The sequence below is a fragment of the Phyllobates terribilis genome, unplaced genomic scaffold, assembly GCF_046119375.1.
Source record: "Phyllobates terribilis strain yellow unplaced genomic scaffold, ASM4611937v1 Scaffold_134__1_contigs__length_4944459, whole genome shotgun sequence".
Taxonomy (NCBI): domain Eukaryota; kingdom Metazoa; phylum Chordata; class Amphibia; order Anura; family Dendrobatidae; genus Phyllobates; species Phyllobates terribilis.
This window is the reverse complement of record NW_027362894.1, coordinates 552,846-568,298: the sequence shown is the minus strand read 5'-3', so window position 1 is coordinate 568,298 and position 15,453 is coordinate 552,846. Positions and strand designations below refer to the sequence as shown.

Sequence of the window (15,453 nt, the reverse complement as noted above, 5' to 3'; positions counted from 1 at the left end):
TGCACAATATAATTGACCTTTCAGTATATTGTTGCACACACACCATCTATTTAGCAAATGCCCTTGTTATCAACAGCAGCCTTTTAAACTCACCTGAGCTAACAGGTATGTGCGCTGGTTACTCTGCTGCGCTTAAAATTTCTTTTTTGGTTTGCTACAATGCCTTTTCTGAAACGTTGTCTCCTTCTGCTGGAACACTGACTTCTTTCATTTAATGCCTGCAGACTATAAAAGAGAACCCAACCCAAAAAGTTTGGTTGATTAGTCTGTGGCATTCTGTTAAACTGTTGCTTATGGCGGTCTCTGTGAGCTTCTCAGCGACATTCAGCCAGCCAGGTATCCTGCCTGCAGTAGATGGAATGTGGCAATGGAACGCTGGCTGCGCGTGTCATAATAGGCTCTGAGCCTTTATATACCTGTGCACAGCAGCAGCCACCTTCAGTCTGCTGCTGGACAGCCAGCAGCAGCAGCAGCAGGAGAGGTATGTAATCAGGAGCCCTCCTGCTAAGGGTAGACAGCTGCTCGTTCCACCCCACCCCCCGCCTTAATTGGTTCTCCTCCCTTCCAACGGTGTTGAGGCGGGTGGGAACAGCAGGGGGTGAAGGTGCTGTGTTTAAAGAGGTGGAGTTATGCAGATCTAAAACGCGTGGATTGCAGCAGCAGCAAGCCGAAAAGTGCAGGCATGTAAGGGATCTAGAGGTTGACAACATGTCTTCTTAACGGGAGTCCAGGAGCTCATCTCCACAAATGGACTTTTCAGGATCCTTGGGTGGCTCCGTAGTTTGAAACCAATTCTGGTTATCGCTTCTCGGCCTTTTGGCTAAGATCAAGTGCAGTGATCTACCGGTTGCTGCCTTGGTCTTGGCTGAGAGGTGCCTTGGGTACCCGGCTCCTTGGTCTCGGGGGATCGCTGCATGTAGCAGTGCGGCTTCACCCCCTTGCTGCTTTTTGGGAGCCGGATTAGTCCCGGGGCAACGAGGGGCGATCAGCCTGCCTGCTTTTTATAAGTAGGCGAGGAGGATTTTTGCCACCTTTGGTGTGAAGATATGGACGGGAGAAGCCCAAATATGCTGACCTGTGAAGAGGTCCCAGTTTTTGCAAGATTGAAGAATGCAGTGCGGTTTATTTTTTTGGATCCAGAGAAGAAGAAGTCTGGCTTGTTTTTTTTGGTAGAGAAGATTTTGTTTGGACTATTGGAAGTTCAAATGGAACAAGTTTTGTCTATGTTGGAGTTCCCGAAGAGAGGGATATATGATGTTATTTTTTGTTCAGAAGATATCTTTTCTGACTTTTGGAAGAGAATGGATCTAGTGAAGGAAGATTCGATACTTGAAGGTGTTTTTTTTGTGTCGCATTTTCCTAGGAAGGAAAGGCTAATAGTAATAAGGATGTATAGTCCTTTCATATTGGAAGAAGAGATCATGACCTTTTTATCCCGGTACTGTGAGAAAGTGAGTTCTGCTGGCAAAATGTTTAACCGATATGGTTTTTGGACCACGAGGTGGAGGTTCCTGGTCAAGTTCAAGGAAAGTTCGGATGGTGTTGTGGTACTCCCACCAAGTAGATTCAAAATCGGGACAGTTAATGGAGATATGTTCTTTACAGGTATGCCGAAGTTTTGTAGGCGTTGTAAACAGTATGGCCATGAAAAGGATTCCTGTACATTACAGTGGTGTGCCAAGTGTGAAGAAGTGGGACATAAGGCAGAGAATTGTGAAAAAAGTAAGAAATGTAATCTATGTGGTGGCAGTGGTCATTTATATGATTGCTGTCCTGTCAATAAAAGGGAGGAGAAGTCAGTTGACAAGGAAGATGGAAAAGAAGAAGAGTCTGAAGCTGCCCCCCATGATGAAACGGAAGAGAACATATCTCAAAAGAAGGAGGAACAAATAAGAGATATAAGAAAAGAAGGTGATCATATGGAAGAAGATACTGAGAGTGATATCACAGACGTTGAGATTGAAAATACTAGCTTGGAAGAAGAAGTGGAGGTGGATAGGGAGTCAGAAGATCAGGAGGAAAGTGAGTCCTCCAGTCAGGATGAAAAGGAAGGTGCTGTAAGTAATATGGAAGAGGAGGAGGAGGGTGAAGAAACTAGTGAAGAAGAAAGAGAGGATGTCGCATGTGAAGCCAGAGAAGAAATTGAAGGAGTTTTGTCATCTGGGAAGGACTCTAGTAAAGCAAAGGATGTTTCAGAAAAAAATATGAGGGAGATGGAGGAGAGACAAGGAGTGTTGAAAATGCTAAAGAGTTGTGAAGGGGGGAGTCAGGCTAGTCTAAGGCGCAAAGTGTGGAATAACATTTATAGCGATATGCATCGTTTTTTTTCAACTTACAGAATACCTCAGTCGTTGGCTAAAGAGGTAGAAGAAGCTTGGGATGGTCGGTTTCTGGATGGAAGGCTTTTGAATGCCTTGGCAGCATATGGCCTGAAGAGAGGAATGTTGCCTTAAATCGTAATGGTAAAGATTGTAATGTTGTGATGTAAAGAATATGGAATAACTGTATTGTGATAATATAAACGTATATATATAAAATAAGATTGGAAAAATGGATATATGACCCACAATGATGGATAACAACCTAATACCATTTGGAAATCATTGCAAAGCATGAAATGGTAAATATGGGACTTGTAATCTGAGTGGAAAAAAAAAATAAAAATAAAAAAAAAAAATCTGTTCTTATCAGTTTAATATCTGATACGTCCCCTATCTGGGGACCATATATTAAATGGATTTTTAGAACAGGGAGATGGAAAAAGAGCTTGCTCTGTCCACTCCACGCATTGACCTGGTATTGCAGTATCTCCAGGACCGGTGCACCCCTTCTTTAATGCAGTTTCTAAAATCAGAAAGAATTGAATTCAATGTTTTTTGTTCATTTTGCTTGTTTGTCGGATTTTGGGATGGACTCTTTGGCTTTGCTTTTCTTCTCCTCATTGGATTTTTCATGTTCAAAGTTGCAGAAGCCAGATTACAAGCTCATTTTGGTTCAACTTCAGCAACTGTGCATTGCATTGCCATGTAATGTGATGCAATGCTATCTTTCTAGCTCTCCCTTTTTACTTCCTTTTGGATAAACAGACATATTAGGCAAGCATTTTGGAGCTTTCACCTAAATAACTACAGGTGGTGAGATAAGCTGCACAATATAATTGACCTTTCAGTATATTGTTGCACACACACCATCTATTTAGCAAATGCCCTTGTTATCAACAGCAGCCTTTTAAACTCACCTGAGCTAACAGGTATGTGCGCTGGTTACTCTGCTGCGCTTAAAATTTCTTTTTTGGTTTGCTACAATGCCTTTTCTGAAACGTTGTCTCCTTCTGCTGGAACACTGACTTCTTTCATTTAATGCCTGCAGACTATAAAAGAGAACCCAACCCAAAAAGTTTGGTTGATTAGTCTGTGGCATTCTGTTAAACTGTTGCTTATGGCGGTCTCTGTGAGCTTCTCAGCGACATTCAGCCAGCCAGGTATCCTGCCTGCAGTAGATGGAATGTGGCAATGGAACGCTGGCTGCGCGTGTCATAATAGGCTCTGAGCCTTTATATACCTGTGCACAGCAGCAGCCACCTTCAGTCTGCTGCTGGACAGCCAGCAGCAGCAGCAGCAGGAGAGGTATGTAATCAGGAGCCCTCCTGCTAAGGGTAGACAGCTGCTCGTTCCACCCCACCCCCCGCCTTAATTGGTTCTCCTCCCTTCCAACGGTGTTGAGGCGGGTGGGAACAGCAGGGGGTGAAGGTGCTGTGTTTAAAGAGGTGGAGTTATGCAGATCTAAAACGCGTGGATTGCAGCAGCAGCAAGCCGAAAAGTGCAGGCATGTAAGGGATCTAGAGGTTGACAACATGTCTTCTTAACGGGAGTCCAGGAGCTCATCTCCACAAATGGACTTTTCAGGATCCTTGGGTGGCTCCGTAGTTTGAAACCAATTCTGGTTATCGCTTCTCGGCCTTTTGGCTAAGATCAAGTGTAGTATCTGTTCTTATCAGTTTAATATCTGATACGTCCCCTATCTGGGGACCATATATTAAATGGATTTTTAGAACAGGGAGATGGAAAAAGAGCTTGCTCTGTCCACTCCACGCATTGACCTGGTATTGCAGTATCTCCAGGACCGGTGCACCCCTTCTTTAATGCAGTTTCTAAAATCAGAAAGAATTGAATTCAATGTTTTTTGTTCATTTTGCTTGTTTGTCGGATTTTGGGATGGACTCTTTGGCTTTGCTTTTCTTCTCCTCATTGGATTTTTCATGTTCAAAGTTGCAGAAGCCAGATTACAAGCTCATTTTGGTTCAACTTCAGCAACTGTGCATTGCATTGCCATGTAATGTGATGCAATGCTATCTTTCTAGCTCTCCCTTTTTACTTCCTTTTGGATACACAGACATATTAGGCAAGCATTTTGGAGCTTTCACCTAAATAACTACAGGTGGTGAGATAAGCTGCACAATATAATTGACCTTTCAGTATATTGTTGCACACACACCATCTATTTAGCAAATGCCCTTGTTATCAACAGCAGCCTTTTAAACTCACCTGAGCTAACAGGTATGTGCGTTGGTTACTCTGCTGCGCTTAAAATTTCTTTTTTGGTTTGCTACAATGCCTTTTCTGAAACGTTGTCTCCTTCTGCTGGAACACTGACTTCTTTCATTTAATGCCTGCAGACTATAAAAGAGAACCCAACCCAAAAAGTTTGGTTGATTAGTCTGTGGCATTCTGTTAAACTGTTGCTTATGGCGGTCTCTGTGAGCTTCTCAGCGACATTCAGCCAGCCAGGTATCCTGCCTGCAGTAGATGGAATGTGGCAATGGAACGCTGGCTGCGCGTGTCATAATAGGCTCTGAGCCTTTATATACCTGTGCACAGCAGCAGCCACCTTCAGTCTGCTGCTGGACAGCCAGCAGCAGCAGCAGCAGGAGAGGTATGTAATCAGGAGCCCTCCTGCTAAGGGTAGACAGCTGCTCGTTCCACCCCACCCCCCGCCTTAATTGGTTCTCCTCCCTTCCAACGGTGTTGAGGCGGGTGGGAACAGCAGGGGGTGAAGGTGCTGTGTTTAAAGAGGTGGAGTTATGCAGATCTAAAACGCGTGGATTGCAGCAGCAGCAAGCCGAAAAGTGCAGGCATGTAAGGGATCTAGAGGTTGACAACATGTCTTCTTAACGGGAGTCCAGGAGCTCATCTCCACAAATGGACTTTTCAGGATCCTTGGGTGGCTCCGTAGTTTGAAACCAATTCTGGTTATCGCTTCTCGGCCTTTTGGCTAAGATCAAGTGTAGTATCTGTTCTTATAAGTTTAATATCTGATACGTCCCCTATCTGGGGACCATATATTAAATGGATTTTTAGAACAGGGAGATGGAAAAAGAGCTTGCTCTGTCCACTCCACGCATTGACCTGGTATTGCAGTATCTCCAGGACCGGTGCACCCCTTCTTTAATGCAGTTTCTAAAATCAGAAAGAATTGAATTCAATGTTTTTTGTTCATTTTGCTTGTTTGTCGGATTTTGGGATGGACTCTTTGGCTTTGCTTTTCTTCTCCTCATTGGATTTTTCATGTTCAAAGTTGCAGAAGCCAGATTACAAGCTCATTTTGGTTCAACTTCAGCAACTGTGCATTGCATTGCCATGTAATGTGATGCAATGCTATCTTTCTAGCTCTCCCTTTTTACTTCCTTTTGGATAAACAGACATATTAGGCAAGCATTTTGGAGCTTTCACCTAAATAACTACAGGTGGTGAGATAAGCTGCACAATATAATTGACCTTTCAGTATATTGTTGCACACACACCATCTATTTAGCAAATGCCCTTGTTATCAACAGCAGCCTTTTAAACTCACCTGAGCTAACAGGTATGTGCGCTGGTTACTCTGCTGCGCTTAAAATTTCTTTTTTGGTTTGCTACAATGCCTTTTCTGAAACGTTGTCTCCTTCTGCTGGAACACTGACTTCTTTCATTTAATGCCTGCAGACTATAAAAGAGAACCCAACCCAAAAAGTTTGGTTGATTAGTCTGTGGCATTCTGTTAAACTGTTGCTTATGGCGGTCTCTGTGAGCTTCTCAGCGACATTCAGCCAGCCAGGTATCCTGCCTGCAGTAGATGGAATGTGGCAATGGAACGCTGGCTGCGCGTGTCATAATAGGCTCTGAGCCTTTATATACCTGTGCACAGCAGCAGCCACCTTCAGTCTGCTGCTGGACAGCCAGCAGCAGCAGCAGCAGGAGAGGTATGTAATCAGGAGCCCTCCTGCTAAGGGTAGACAGCTGCTCGTTCCACCCCACCCCCCGCCTTAATTGGTTCTCCTCCCTTCCAACGGTGTTGAGGCGGGTGGGAACAGCAGGGGGTGAAGGTGCTGTGTTTAAAGAGGTGGAGTTATGCAGATCTAAAACGTGTGGATTGCAGCAGCAGCAAGCCGAAAAGTGCAGGCATGTAAGGGATCTAGAGGTTGACAACATGTCTTCTTAACGGGAGTCCAGGAGCTCATCTCCACAAATGGACTTTTCAGGATCCTTGGGTGGCTCCGTAGTTTGAAACCAATTCTGGTTATCGCTTCTCGGCCTTTTGGCTAAGATCAAGTGTAGTATCTGTTCTTATCGCTTCTCGGCCTTTTGGCTAAGATCAAGTGTAGTATCTTTTGAAAAGGCAGTTTTGTCCTTGGGCTGCCCTAGTAAATTGATGCATATTACACACTGGTTTGGTGCACTTGTTAGTACGCCAGGTGGCTCATAGAGTTATCTGATGGAAAACATGGCCCTCCAGGATCGAAGTCACTAGGCTGGGTAAGTGTGAGGGCTTTGGAGCAATGTGCCCCAGGAGTAGGCGCCCTGGTGGGAGTCCAAGCTTACTGGGACTGGGAACCCCAGAAAGACTTGGCTTCGTAGCACGCCGCACCTTTGCCAATCATACTTTCTGAGCAACCCCCCCTATTCCTGGCCTCCGGGCTAGGAAGGGGAATTTTTATAAACCCGGTCGGAGGTCCGGTCAGCTTTGGGCTGAGAAACCAACACAGGCTCCAGCTCCACTAGGGTGGCAGCCTAGATGGAAGCTGGGAGCACGAAAACGGCTCTTCTCCGGCTTCGGCTAGGGAGAGCATCGGAGATCCCTGACCCTCGCTGTGGCCTTCTGGCTCGGAGGGATGGGGATGGTTTATTGGGGACCCTCTCCTCCGGGAAGGGTCCACATGAATCCTCGCCTCGTGCGCTGTTTTGGTGTGACTTCGGTCACATTTTTCAGTGCCTTGGATGCAGCTTCAATCAAAAAAAAAATCTGTTCTTATCAGTTTAATATCTGATACGTCCCCTATCTGGGGACCATATATTAAATGGATTTTTAGAACAGGGAGATGGAAAAAGAGCTTGCTCTGTCCACTCCACGCATTGACCTGGTATTGCAGTATCTCCAGGACCGGTGCACCCCTTCTTTAATGCAGTTTCTAAAATCAGAAAGAATTGAATTCAATGTTTTTTGTTCATTTTGCTTGTTTGTCGGATTTTGGGATGGACTCTTTGGCTTTGCTTTTCTTCTCCTCATTGGATTTTTCATGTTCAAAGTTGCAGAAGCCAGATTACAAGCTCATTTTGGTTCAACTTCAGCAACTGTGCATTGCATTGCCATGTAATGTGATGCAATGCTATCTTTCTAGCTCTCCCTTTTTACTTCCTTTTGGATAAACAGACATATTAGGCAAGCATTTTGGAGCTTTCACCTAAATAACTACAGGTAGTGAGATAAGCTGCACAATATAATTGACCTTTCAGTATATTGTTGCACACACACCATCTATTTAGCAAATGCCCTTGTTATCAACAGCAGCCTTTTAAACTCACCTGAGCTAACAGGTATGTGCGCTGGTTACTCTGCTGCGCTTAAAATTTATTTTTTGGTTTGCTACAATGCCTTTTCTGAAACGTTGTCTCCTTCTGCTGGAACACTGACTTCTTTCATTTAATGCCTGCAGACTATAAAAGAGAACCCAACCCAAAATGTTTGGTTGATTAGTCTGTGGCATTCTGTTAAACTGTTGCTTATGGCGGTCTCTGTGAGCTTCTCAGCGACATTCAGCCAGCCAGGTATCCTGCCTGCAGTAGATGGAATGTGGCAATGGAACGCTGGCTGCGCGTGTCATAATAGGCTCTGAGCCTTTATATACCTGTGCACAGCAGCAGCCACCTTCAGTCTGCTGCTGGACAGCCAGCAGCAGCAGCAGCAGGAGAGGTATGTAATCAGGAGCCCTCCTGCTAAGGGTAGACAGCTGCTCGTTCCACCCCACCCCCCGCCTTAATTGGTTCTCCTCCCTTCCAACGGTGTTGAGGCGGGTGGGAACAGCAGGGGGTGAAGGTGCTGTGTTTAAAGAGGTGGAGTTATGCAGATCTAAAACGCGTGGATTGCAGCAGCAGCAAGCCGAAAAGTGCAGGCATGTAAGGGATCTAGAGGTTGACAACATGTCTTCTTAACGGTAGTCCAGGAGCTCATCTCCACAAATGGACTTTTCAGGATCCTTGGGTGACTCCGTAGTTTGAAACCAATTCTGGTTATCGCTTCTCGGCCTTTTGGCTAAGATCAAGTGTAGTATCTGTTCTTATCAGTTTAATATCTGATACGTCCCCTATCTGGGGACCATATATTAAATGGATTTTTAGAACAGGGAGATGGAAAAAGAGCTTGCTCTGTCCACTCCACGCATTGACCTGGTATTGCAGTATCTCCAGGACCGGTGCACCCCTTCTTTAATGCAGTTTCTAAAATCAGAAAGAATTGAATTCAATGTTTTTTGTTCATTTTGCTTGTTTGTCGGATTTTGGGATGGACTCTTTGGCTTTGCTTTTCTTCTCCTCATTGGATTTTTCATGTTCAAAGTTGCAGAAGCCAGATTACAAGCTCATTTTGGTTCAACTTCAGCAACTGTGCATTGCATTGCCATGTAATGTGATGCAATGCTATCTTTCTAGCTCTCCCTTTTTACTTCCTTTTGGATAAACAGACATATTAGGCAAGCATTTTGGAGCTTTCACCTAAATAACTACAGGTGGTGAGATAAGCTGCACAATATAATTGACCTTTCAGTATATTGTTGCACACACACCATCTATTTAGCAAATGCCCTTGTTATCAACAGCAGCCTTTTAAACTCACCTGAGCTAACAGGTATGTGCGCTGGTTACTCTGCTGCGCTTAAAATTTCTTTTTTGGTTTGCTACAATGCCTTTTCTGAAACGTTGTCTCCTTCTGCTGGAACACTGACTTCTTTCATTTAATGCCTGCAGACTATAAAAGAGAACCCAACCCAAAAAGTTTGGTTGATTAGTCTGTGGCATTCTGTTAAACTGTTGCTTATGGCGGTCTCTGTGAGCTTCTCAGCGACATTCAGCCAGCCAGGTATCCTGCCTGCAGTAGATGGAATGTGGCAATGGAACGCTGGCTGCGCGTGTCATAATAGGCTCTGAGCCTTTATATACCTGTGCACAGCAGCAGCCACCTTCAGTCTGCTGCTGGACAGCCAGCAGCAGCAGCAGCAGGAGAGGTATGTAATCAGGAGCCCTCCTGCTAAGGGTAGACAGCTGCTCGTTCCACCCCACCCCCCGCCTTAATTGGTTCTCCTCCCTTCCAACGGTGTTGAGGCGGGTGGGAACAGCAGGGGGTGAAGGTGCTGTGTTTAAAGAGGTGGAGTTATGCAGATCTAAAACGTGTGGATTGCAGCAGCAGCAAGCCGAAAAGTGCAGGCATGTAAGGGATCTAGAGGTTGACAACATGTCTTCTTAACGGGAGTCCAGGAGCTCATCTCCACAAATGGACTTTTCAGGATCCTTGGGTGGCTCCGTAGTTTGAAACCAATTCTGGTTATCGCTTCTCGGCCTTTTGGCTAAGATCAAGTGTAGTATCTGTTCTTATCGCTTCTCGGCCTTTTGGCTAAGATCAAGTGTAGTATCTTTTGAAAAGGCAGTTTTGTCCTTGGGCTGCCCTAGTAAATTGATGCATATTACACACTGGTTTGGTGCACTTGTTAGTACGCCAGGTGGCTCATAGAGTTATCTGATGGAAAACATGGCCCTCCAGGATCGAAGTCACTAGGCTGGGTAAGTGTGAGGGCTTTGGAGCAATGTGCCCCAGGAGTAGGCGCCCTGGTGGGAGTCCAAGCTTACTGGGACTGGGAACCCCAGAAAGACTTGGCTTCGTAGCACGCCGCACCTTTGCCAATCATACTTTCTGAGCAACCCCCCCTATTCCTGGCCTCCGGGCTAGGAAGGGGAATTTTTATAAACCCGGTCGGAGGTCCGGTCAGCTTTGGGCTGAGAAACCAACACAGGCTCCAGCTCCACTAGGGTGGCAGCCTAGATGGAAGCTGGGAGCACGAAAACGGCTCTTCTCCGGCTTCGGCTAGGGAGAGCATCGGAGATCCCTGACCCTCGCTGTGGCCTTCTGGCTCGGAGGGATGGGGATGGTTTATTGGGGACCCTCTCCTCCGGGAAGGGTCCACATGAATCCTCGCCTCGTGCGCTGTTTTGGTGTGACTTCGGTCACATTTTTCAGTGCCTTGGATGCAGCTTCAATCAAAAAAAAAATCTGTTCTTATCAGTTTAATATCTGATACGTCCCCTATCTGGGGACCATATATTAAATGGATTTTTAGAACAGGGAGATGGAAAAAGAGCTTGCTCTGTCCACTCCACGCATTGACCTGGTATTGCAGTATCTCCAGGACCGGTGCACCCCTTCTTTAATGCAGTTTCTAAAATCAGAAAGAATTGAATTCAATGTTTTTTGTTCATTTTGCTTGTTTGTCGGATTTTGGGATGGACTCTTTGGCTTTGCTTTTCTTCTCCTCATTGGATTTTTCATGTTCAAAGTTGCAGAAGCCAGATTACAAGCTCATTTTGGTTCAACTTCAGCAACTGTGCATTGCATTGCCATGTAATGTGATGCAATGCTATCTTTCTAGCTCTCCCTTTTTACTTCCTTTTGGATAAACAGACATATTAGGCAAGCATTTTGGAGCTTTCACCTAAATAACTACAGGTAGTGAGATAAGCTGCACAATATAATTGACCTTTCAGTATATTGTTGCACACACACCATCTATTTAGCAAATGCCCTTGTTATCAACAGCAGCCTTTTAAACTCACCTGAGCTAACAGGTATGTGCGCTGGTTACTCTGCTGCGCTTAAAATTTATTTTTTGGTTTGCTACAATGCCTTTTCTGAAACGTTGTCTCCTTCTGCTGGAACACTGACTTCTTTCATTTAATGCCTGCAGACTATAAAAGAGAACCCAACCCAAAATGTTTGGTTGATTAGTCTGTGGCATTCTGTTAAACTGTTGCTTATGGCGGTTTCTGTGAGCTTCTCAGCGACATTCAGCCAGCCAGGTATCCTGCCTGCAGTAGATGGAATGTGGCAATGGAACGCTGGCTGCGCGTGTCATAATAGGCTCTGAGCCTTTATATACCTGTGCACAGCAGCAGCCACCTTCAGTCTGCTGCTGGACAGCCAGCAGCAGCAGCAGCAGGAGAGGTATGTAATCAGGAGCCCTCCTGCTAAGGGTAGACAGCTGCTCGTTCCACCCCACCCCCCGCCTTAATTGGTTCTCCTCCCTTCCAACGGTGTTGAGGCGGGTGGGAACAGCAGGGGGTGAAGGTGCTGTGTTTAAAGAGGTGGAGTTATGCAGATCTAAAACGCGTGGATTGCAGCAGCAGCAAGCCGAAAAGTGCAGGCATGTAAGGGATCTAGAGGTTGACAACATGTCTTCTTAACGGTAGTCCAGGAGCTCATCTCCACAAATGGACTTTTCAGGATCCTTGGGTGACTCCGTAGTTTGAAACCAATTCTGGTTATCGCTTCTCGGCCTTTTGGCTAAGATCAAGTGTAGTATCTGTTCTTATCAGTTTAATATCTGATACGTCCCCTATCTGGGGACCATATATTAAATGGATTTTTAGAACAGGGAGATGGAAAAAGAGCTTGCTCTGTCCACTCCACGCATTGACCTGGTATTGCAGTATCTCCAGGACCGGTGCACCCCTTCTTTAATGCAGTTTCTAAAATCAGAAAGAATTGAATTCAATGTTTTTTGTTCATTTTGCTTGTTTGTCGGATTTTGGGATGGACTCTTTGGCTTTGCTTTTCTTCTCCTCATTGGATTTTTCATGTTCAAAGTTGCAGAAGCCAGATTACAAGCTCATTTTGGTTCAACTTCAGCAACTGTGCATTGCATTGCCATGTAATGTGATGCAATGCTATCTTTCTAGCTCTCCCTTTTTACTTCCTTTTGGATAAACAGACATATTAGGCAAGCATTTTGGAGCTTTCACCTAAATAACTACAGGTGGTGAGATAAGCTGCACAATATAATTGACCTTTCAGTATATTGTTGCACACACACCATCTATTTAGCAAATGCCCTTGTTATCAACAGCAGCCTTTTAAACTCACCTGAGCTAACAGGTATGTGCGCTGGTTACTCTGCTGCGCTTAAAATTTCTTTTTTGGTTTGCTACAATGCCTTTTCTGAAACGTTGTCTCCTTCTGCTGGAACACTGACTTCTTTCATTTAATGCCTGCAGACTATAAAAGAGAACCCAACCCAAAAAGTTTGGTTGATTAGTCTGTGGCATTCTGTTAAACTGTTGCTTATGGCGGTCTCTGTGAGCTTCTCAGCGACATTCAGCCAGCCAGGTATCCTGCCTGCAGTAGATGGAATGTGTCAATGGAACGCTGGCTGCGCGTGTCATAATAGGCTCTGAGCCTTTATATACCTGTGCACCGCAGCAGCCACCTTCAGTCTGCTGATGGATAGCCAGCAGCAGCAGCAGCAGGAGAGGTATGTAATCAGGAGCCCTCCTGCTAAGGGTAGACAGCTGCTCGTTCCACCCCACCCCCCGCCTTAATTGGTTCTCCTCCCTTCCAACGGTGTTGAGGCGGGTGGGAACAGCAGGGGGTGAAGGTGCTGTGTTTAAAGAGGTGGAGTTATGCAGATCTAAAACGCGTGGATTGCAGCAGCAGCAAGCCGAAAAGTGCAGGCATGTAAGGGATCTAGAGGTTGACAACATGTCTTCTTAACGGGAGTCCAGGAGCTCATCTCCACAAATGGACTTTTCAGGATCCTTGGGTGGCTCCGTAGTTTGAAACCAATTCTGGTTATCGCTTCTCGGCCTTTTGGCTAAGATCAAGTGTAGTATCTGTTCTTATCAGTTTAATATCTGATACGTCCCCTATCTGGGGACCATATATTAAATGGATTTTTAGAACAGGGAGATGGAAAAAGAGCTTGCTCTGTCCACTCCACGCATTGACCTGGTATTGCAGTATCTCCAGGACCGGTGCACCCCTTCTTTAATGCAGTTTCTAAAATCAGAAAGAATTGAATTCAATGTTTTTTGTTCATTTTGCTTGTTTGTCGGATTTTGGGATGGACTCTTTGGCTTTGCTTTTCTTCTCCTCATTGGATTTTTCATGTTCAAAGTTGCAGAAGCCAGATTACAAGCTCATTTTGGTTCAACTTCAGCAACTGTGCATTGCATTGCCATGTAATGTGATGCAATGCTATCTTTCTAGCTCTCCCTTTTTACTTCCTTTTGGATAAACAGACATATTAGGCAAGCATTTTGGAGCTTTCACCTAAATAACTACAGGTAGTGAGATAAGCTGCACAATATAATTGACCTTTCAGTATATTGTTGCACACACACCATCTATTTAGCAAATGCCCTTGTTATCAACAGCAGCCTTTTAAACTCACCTGAGCTAACAGGTATGTGTGCTGGTTACTCTGCTGCGCTTAAAATTTCTTTTTTGGTTTGCTACAATGCCTTTTCTGAAACGTTGTCTCCTTCTGCTGGAACACTGACTTCTTTCATTTAATGCCTGCAGACTATAAAAGAGAACCCAACCCAAAATGTTTGGTTGATTAGTCTGTGGCATTCTGTTAAACTGTTGCTTATGGCGGTCTCTGTGAGCTTCTCAGCGACATTCAGCCAGCCAGGTATCCTGCCTGCAGTAGATGGAATGTGGCAATGGAACGCTGGCTGCGCGTGTCATAATAGGCTCTGAGCCTTTATATACCTGTGCACAGCAGCAGCCACCTTCAGTCTGCTGCTGGACAGCCAGCAGCAGCAGCAGCAGGAGAGGTATGTAATCAGGAGCCCTCCTGCTAAGGGTAGACAGCTGCTCGTTCCACCCCACCCCCCGCCTTAATTGGTTCTCCTCCCTTCCAACGGTGTTGAGGCGGGTGGGAACAGCAGGGGGTGAAGGTGCTGTGTTTAAAGAGGTGGAGTTATGCAGATCTAAAACGCGTGGATTGCAGCAGCAGCAAGCCGAAAAGTGCAGGCATGTAAGGGATCTAGAGGTTGACAACATGTCTTCTTAACGGTAGTCCAGGAGCTCATCTCCACAAATGGACTTTTCAGGATCCTTGGGTGACTCCGTAGTTTGAAACCAATTCTGGTTATCGCTTCTCGGCCTTTTGGCTAAGATCAAGTGTAGTATCTGTTCTTATCAGTTTAATATCTGATACGTCCCCTATCTGGGGACCATATATTAAATGGATTTTTAGAACAGGGAGATGGAAAAAGAGCTTGCTCTGTCCACTCCACGCATTGACCTGGTATTGCAGTATCTCCAGGACCGGTGCACCCCTTCTTTAATGCAGTTTCTAAAATCAGAAAGAATTGAATTCAATGTTTTTTGTTCATTTTGCTTGTTTGTCGGATTTTGGGATGGACTCTTTGGCTTTGCTTTTCTTCTCCTCATTGGATTTTTCATGTTCAAAGTTGCAGAAGCCAGATTACAAGCTCATTTTGGTTCAACTTCAGCAACTGTGCATTGCATTGCCATGTAATGTGATGCAATGCTATCTTTCTAGCTCTCCCTTTTTACTTCCTTTTGGATAAACAGACATATTAGGCAAGCATTTTGGAGCTTTCACCTAAATAACTACAGGTGGTGAGATAAGCTGCACAATATAATTGACCTTTCAGTATATTGTTGCACACACACCATCTATTTAGCAAATGCCCTTGTTATCAACAGCAGCCTTTTAAACTCACCTGAGCTAACAGGTATGTGCGCTGGTTACTCTGCTGCGCTTAAAATTTCTTTTTTGGTTTGCTACAATGCCTTTTCTGAAACGTTGTCTCCTTCTGCTGGAACACTGACTTCTTTCATTTAATGCCTGCAGACTATAAAAGAGAACCCAACCCAAAAAGTTTGGTTGATTAGTCTGTGGCATTCTGTTAAACTGTTGCTTATGGCGGTCTCTGTGAGCTTCTCAGCGACATTCAGCCAGCCAGGTATCCTGCCTGCAGTAGATGGAATGTGTCAATGGAACGCTGGCTGCGCGTGTCATAATAGGCTCTGAGCCTTTATATACCTGTGCACAGCAGCAGCCACCTTCAGTCTGCTGCTGGATAGCCAGCAGCAGCAGCAGCAGGAGAGGTATGTAATCAGGAG

At 45.1% G+C, this 15,453-nt stretch overlaps 8 non-coding genes and 3 pseudogenes across 8 annotated transcripts; all 11 read left to right on the top strand.

The window, feature by feature from the left end:
- Positions 1-2,657: 2,657 nt before the first annotated feature.
- On the top strand, positions 2,658-2,830 carry LOC141204385 (U2 spliceosomal RNA; annotated as a pseudogene).
- A 1,115-nt stretch (positions 2,831-3,945) lies between these two features.
- Positions 3,946-4,136, top strand: LOC141204193 (U2 spliceosomal RNA). Its single transcript, XR_012275162.1, has one exon. It is a non-coding gene; the product is annotated as a U2 spliceosomal RNA (small nuclear RNA).
- Positions 4,137-5,251: 1,115 nt separating this feature from the next.
- On the top strand, positions 5,252-5,442 carry LOC141204203 (U2 spliceosomal RNA). The gene has a single exon (XR_012275172.1). It is a non-coding gene; the product is annotated as a U2 spliceosomal RNA (small nuclear RNA).
- Positions 5,443-6,557: 1,115 nt separating this feature from the next.
- On the top strand, positions 6,558-6,720 carry LOC141204403 (U2 spliceosomal RNA; annotated as a pseudogene).
- Positions 6,721-7,244: 524 nt separating this feature from the next.
- On the top strand, positions 7,245-7,430 carry LOC141204230 (U2 spliceosomal RNA). The gene has a single exon (XR_012275197.1). It is a non-coding gene; the product is annotated as a U2 spliceosomal RNA (small nuclear RNA).
- A 1,115-nt stretch (positions 7,431-8,545) lies between these two features.
- On the top strand, positions 8,546-8,736 carry LOC141204181 (U2 spliceosomal RNA). Its single transcript, XR_012275151.1, has one exon. It is a non-coding gene; the product is annotated as a U2 spliceosomal RNA (small nuclear RNA).
- Positions 8,737-9,851: 1,115 nt separating this feature from the next.
- On the top strand, positions 9,852-10,014 carry LOC141204402 (U2 spliceosomal RNA; annotated as a pseudogene).
- Positions 10,015-10,538: 524 nt separating this feature from the next.
- Positions 10,539-10,724, top strand: LOC141204229 (U2 spliceosomal RNA). The gene has a single exon (XR_012275196.1). It is a non-coding gene; the product is annotated as a U2 spliceosomal RNA (small nuclear RNA).
- Positions 10,725-11,839: 1,115 nt separating this feature from the next.
- LOC141204169 (U2 spliceosomal RNA) lies at positions 11,840-12,030 on the top strand. Its single transcript, XR_012275140.1, has one exon. It is a non-coding gene; the product is annotated as a U2 spliceosomal RNA (small nuclear RNA).
- Positions 12,031-13,145: 1,115 nt separating this feature from the next.
- On the top strand, positions 13,146-13,336 carry LOC141204158 (U2 spliceosomal RNA). Its single transcript, XR_012275129.1, has one exon. It is a non-coding gene; the product is annotated as a U2 spliceosomal RNA (small nuclear RNA).
- Positions 13,337-14,451: 1,115 nt separating this feature from the next.
- On the top strand, positions 14,452-14,642 carry LOC141204146 (U2 spliceosomal RNA). Its single transcript, XR_012275118.1, has one exon. It is a non-coding gene; the product is annotated as a U2 spliceosomal RNA (small nuclear RNA).
- Positions 14,643-15,453: the final 811 nt, after the last annotated feature.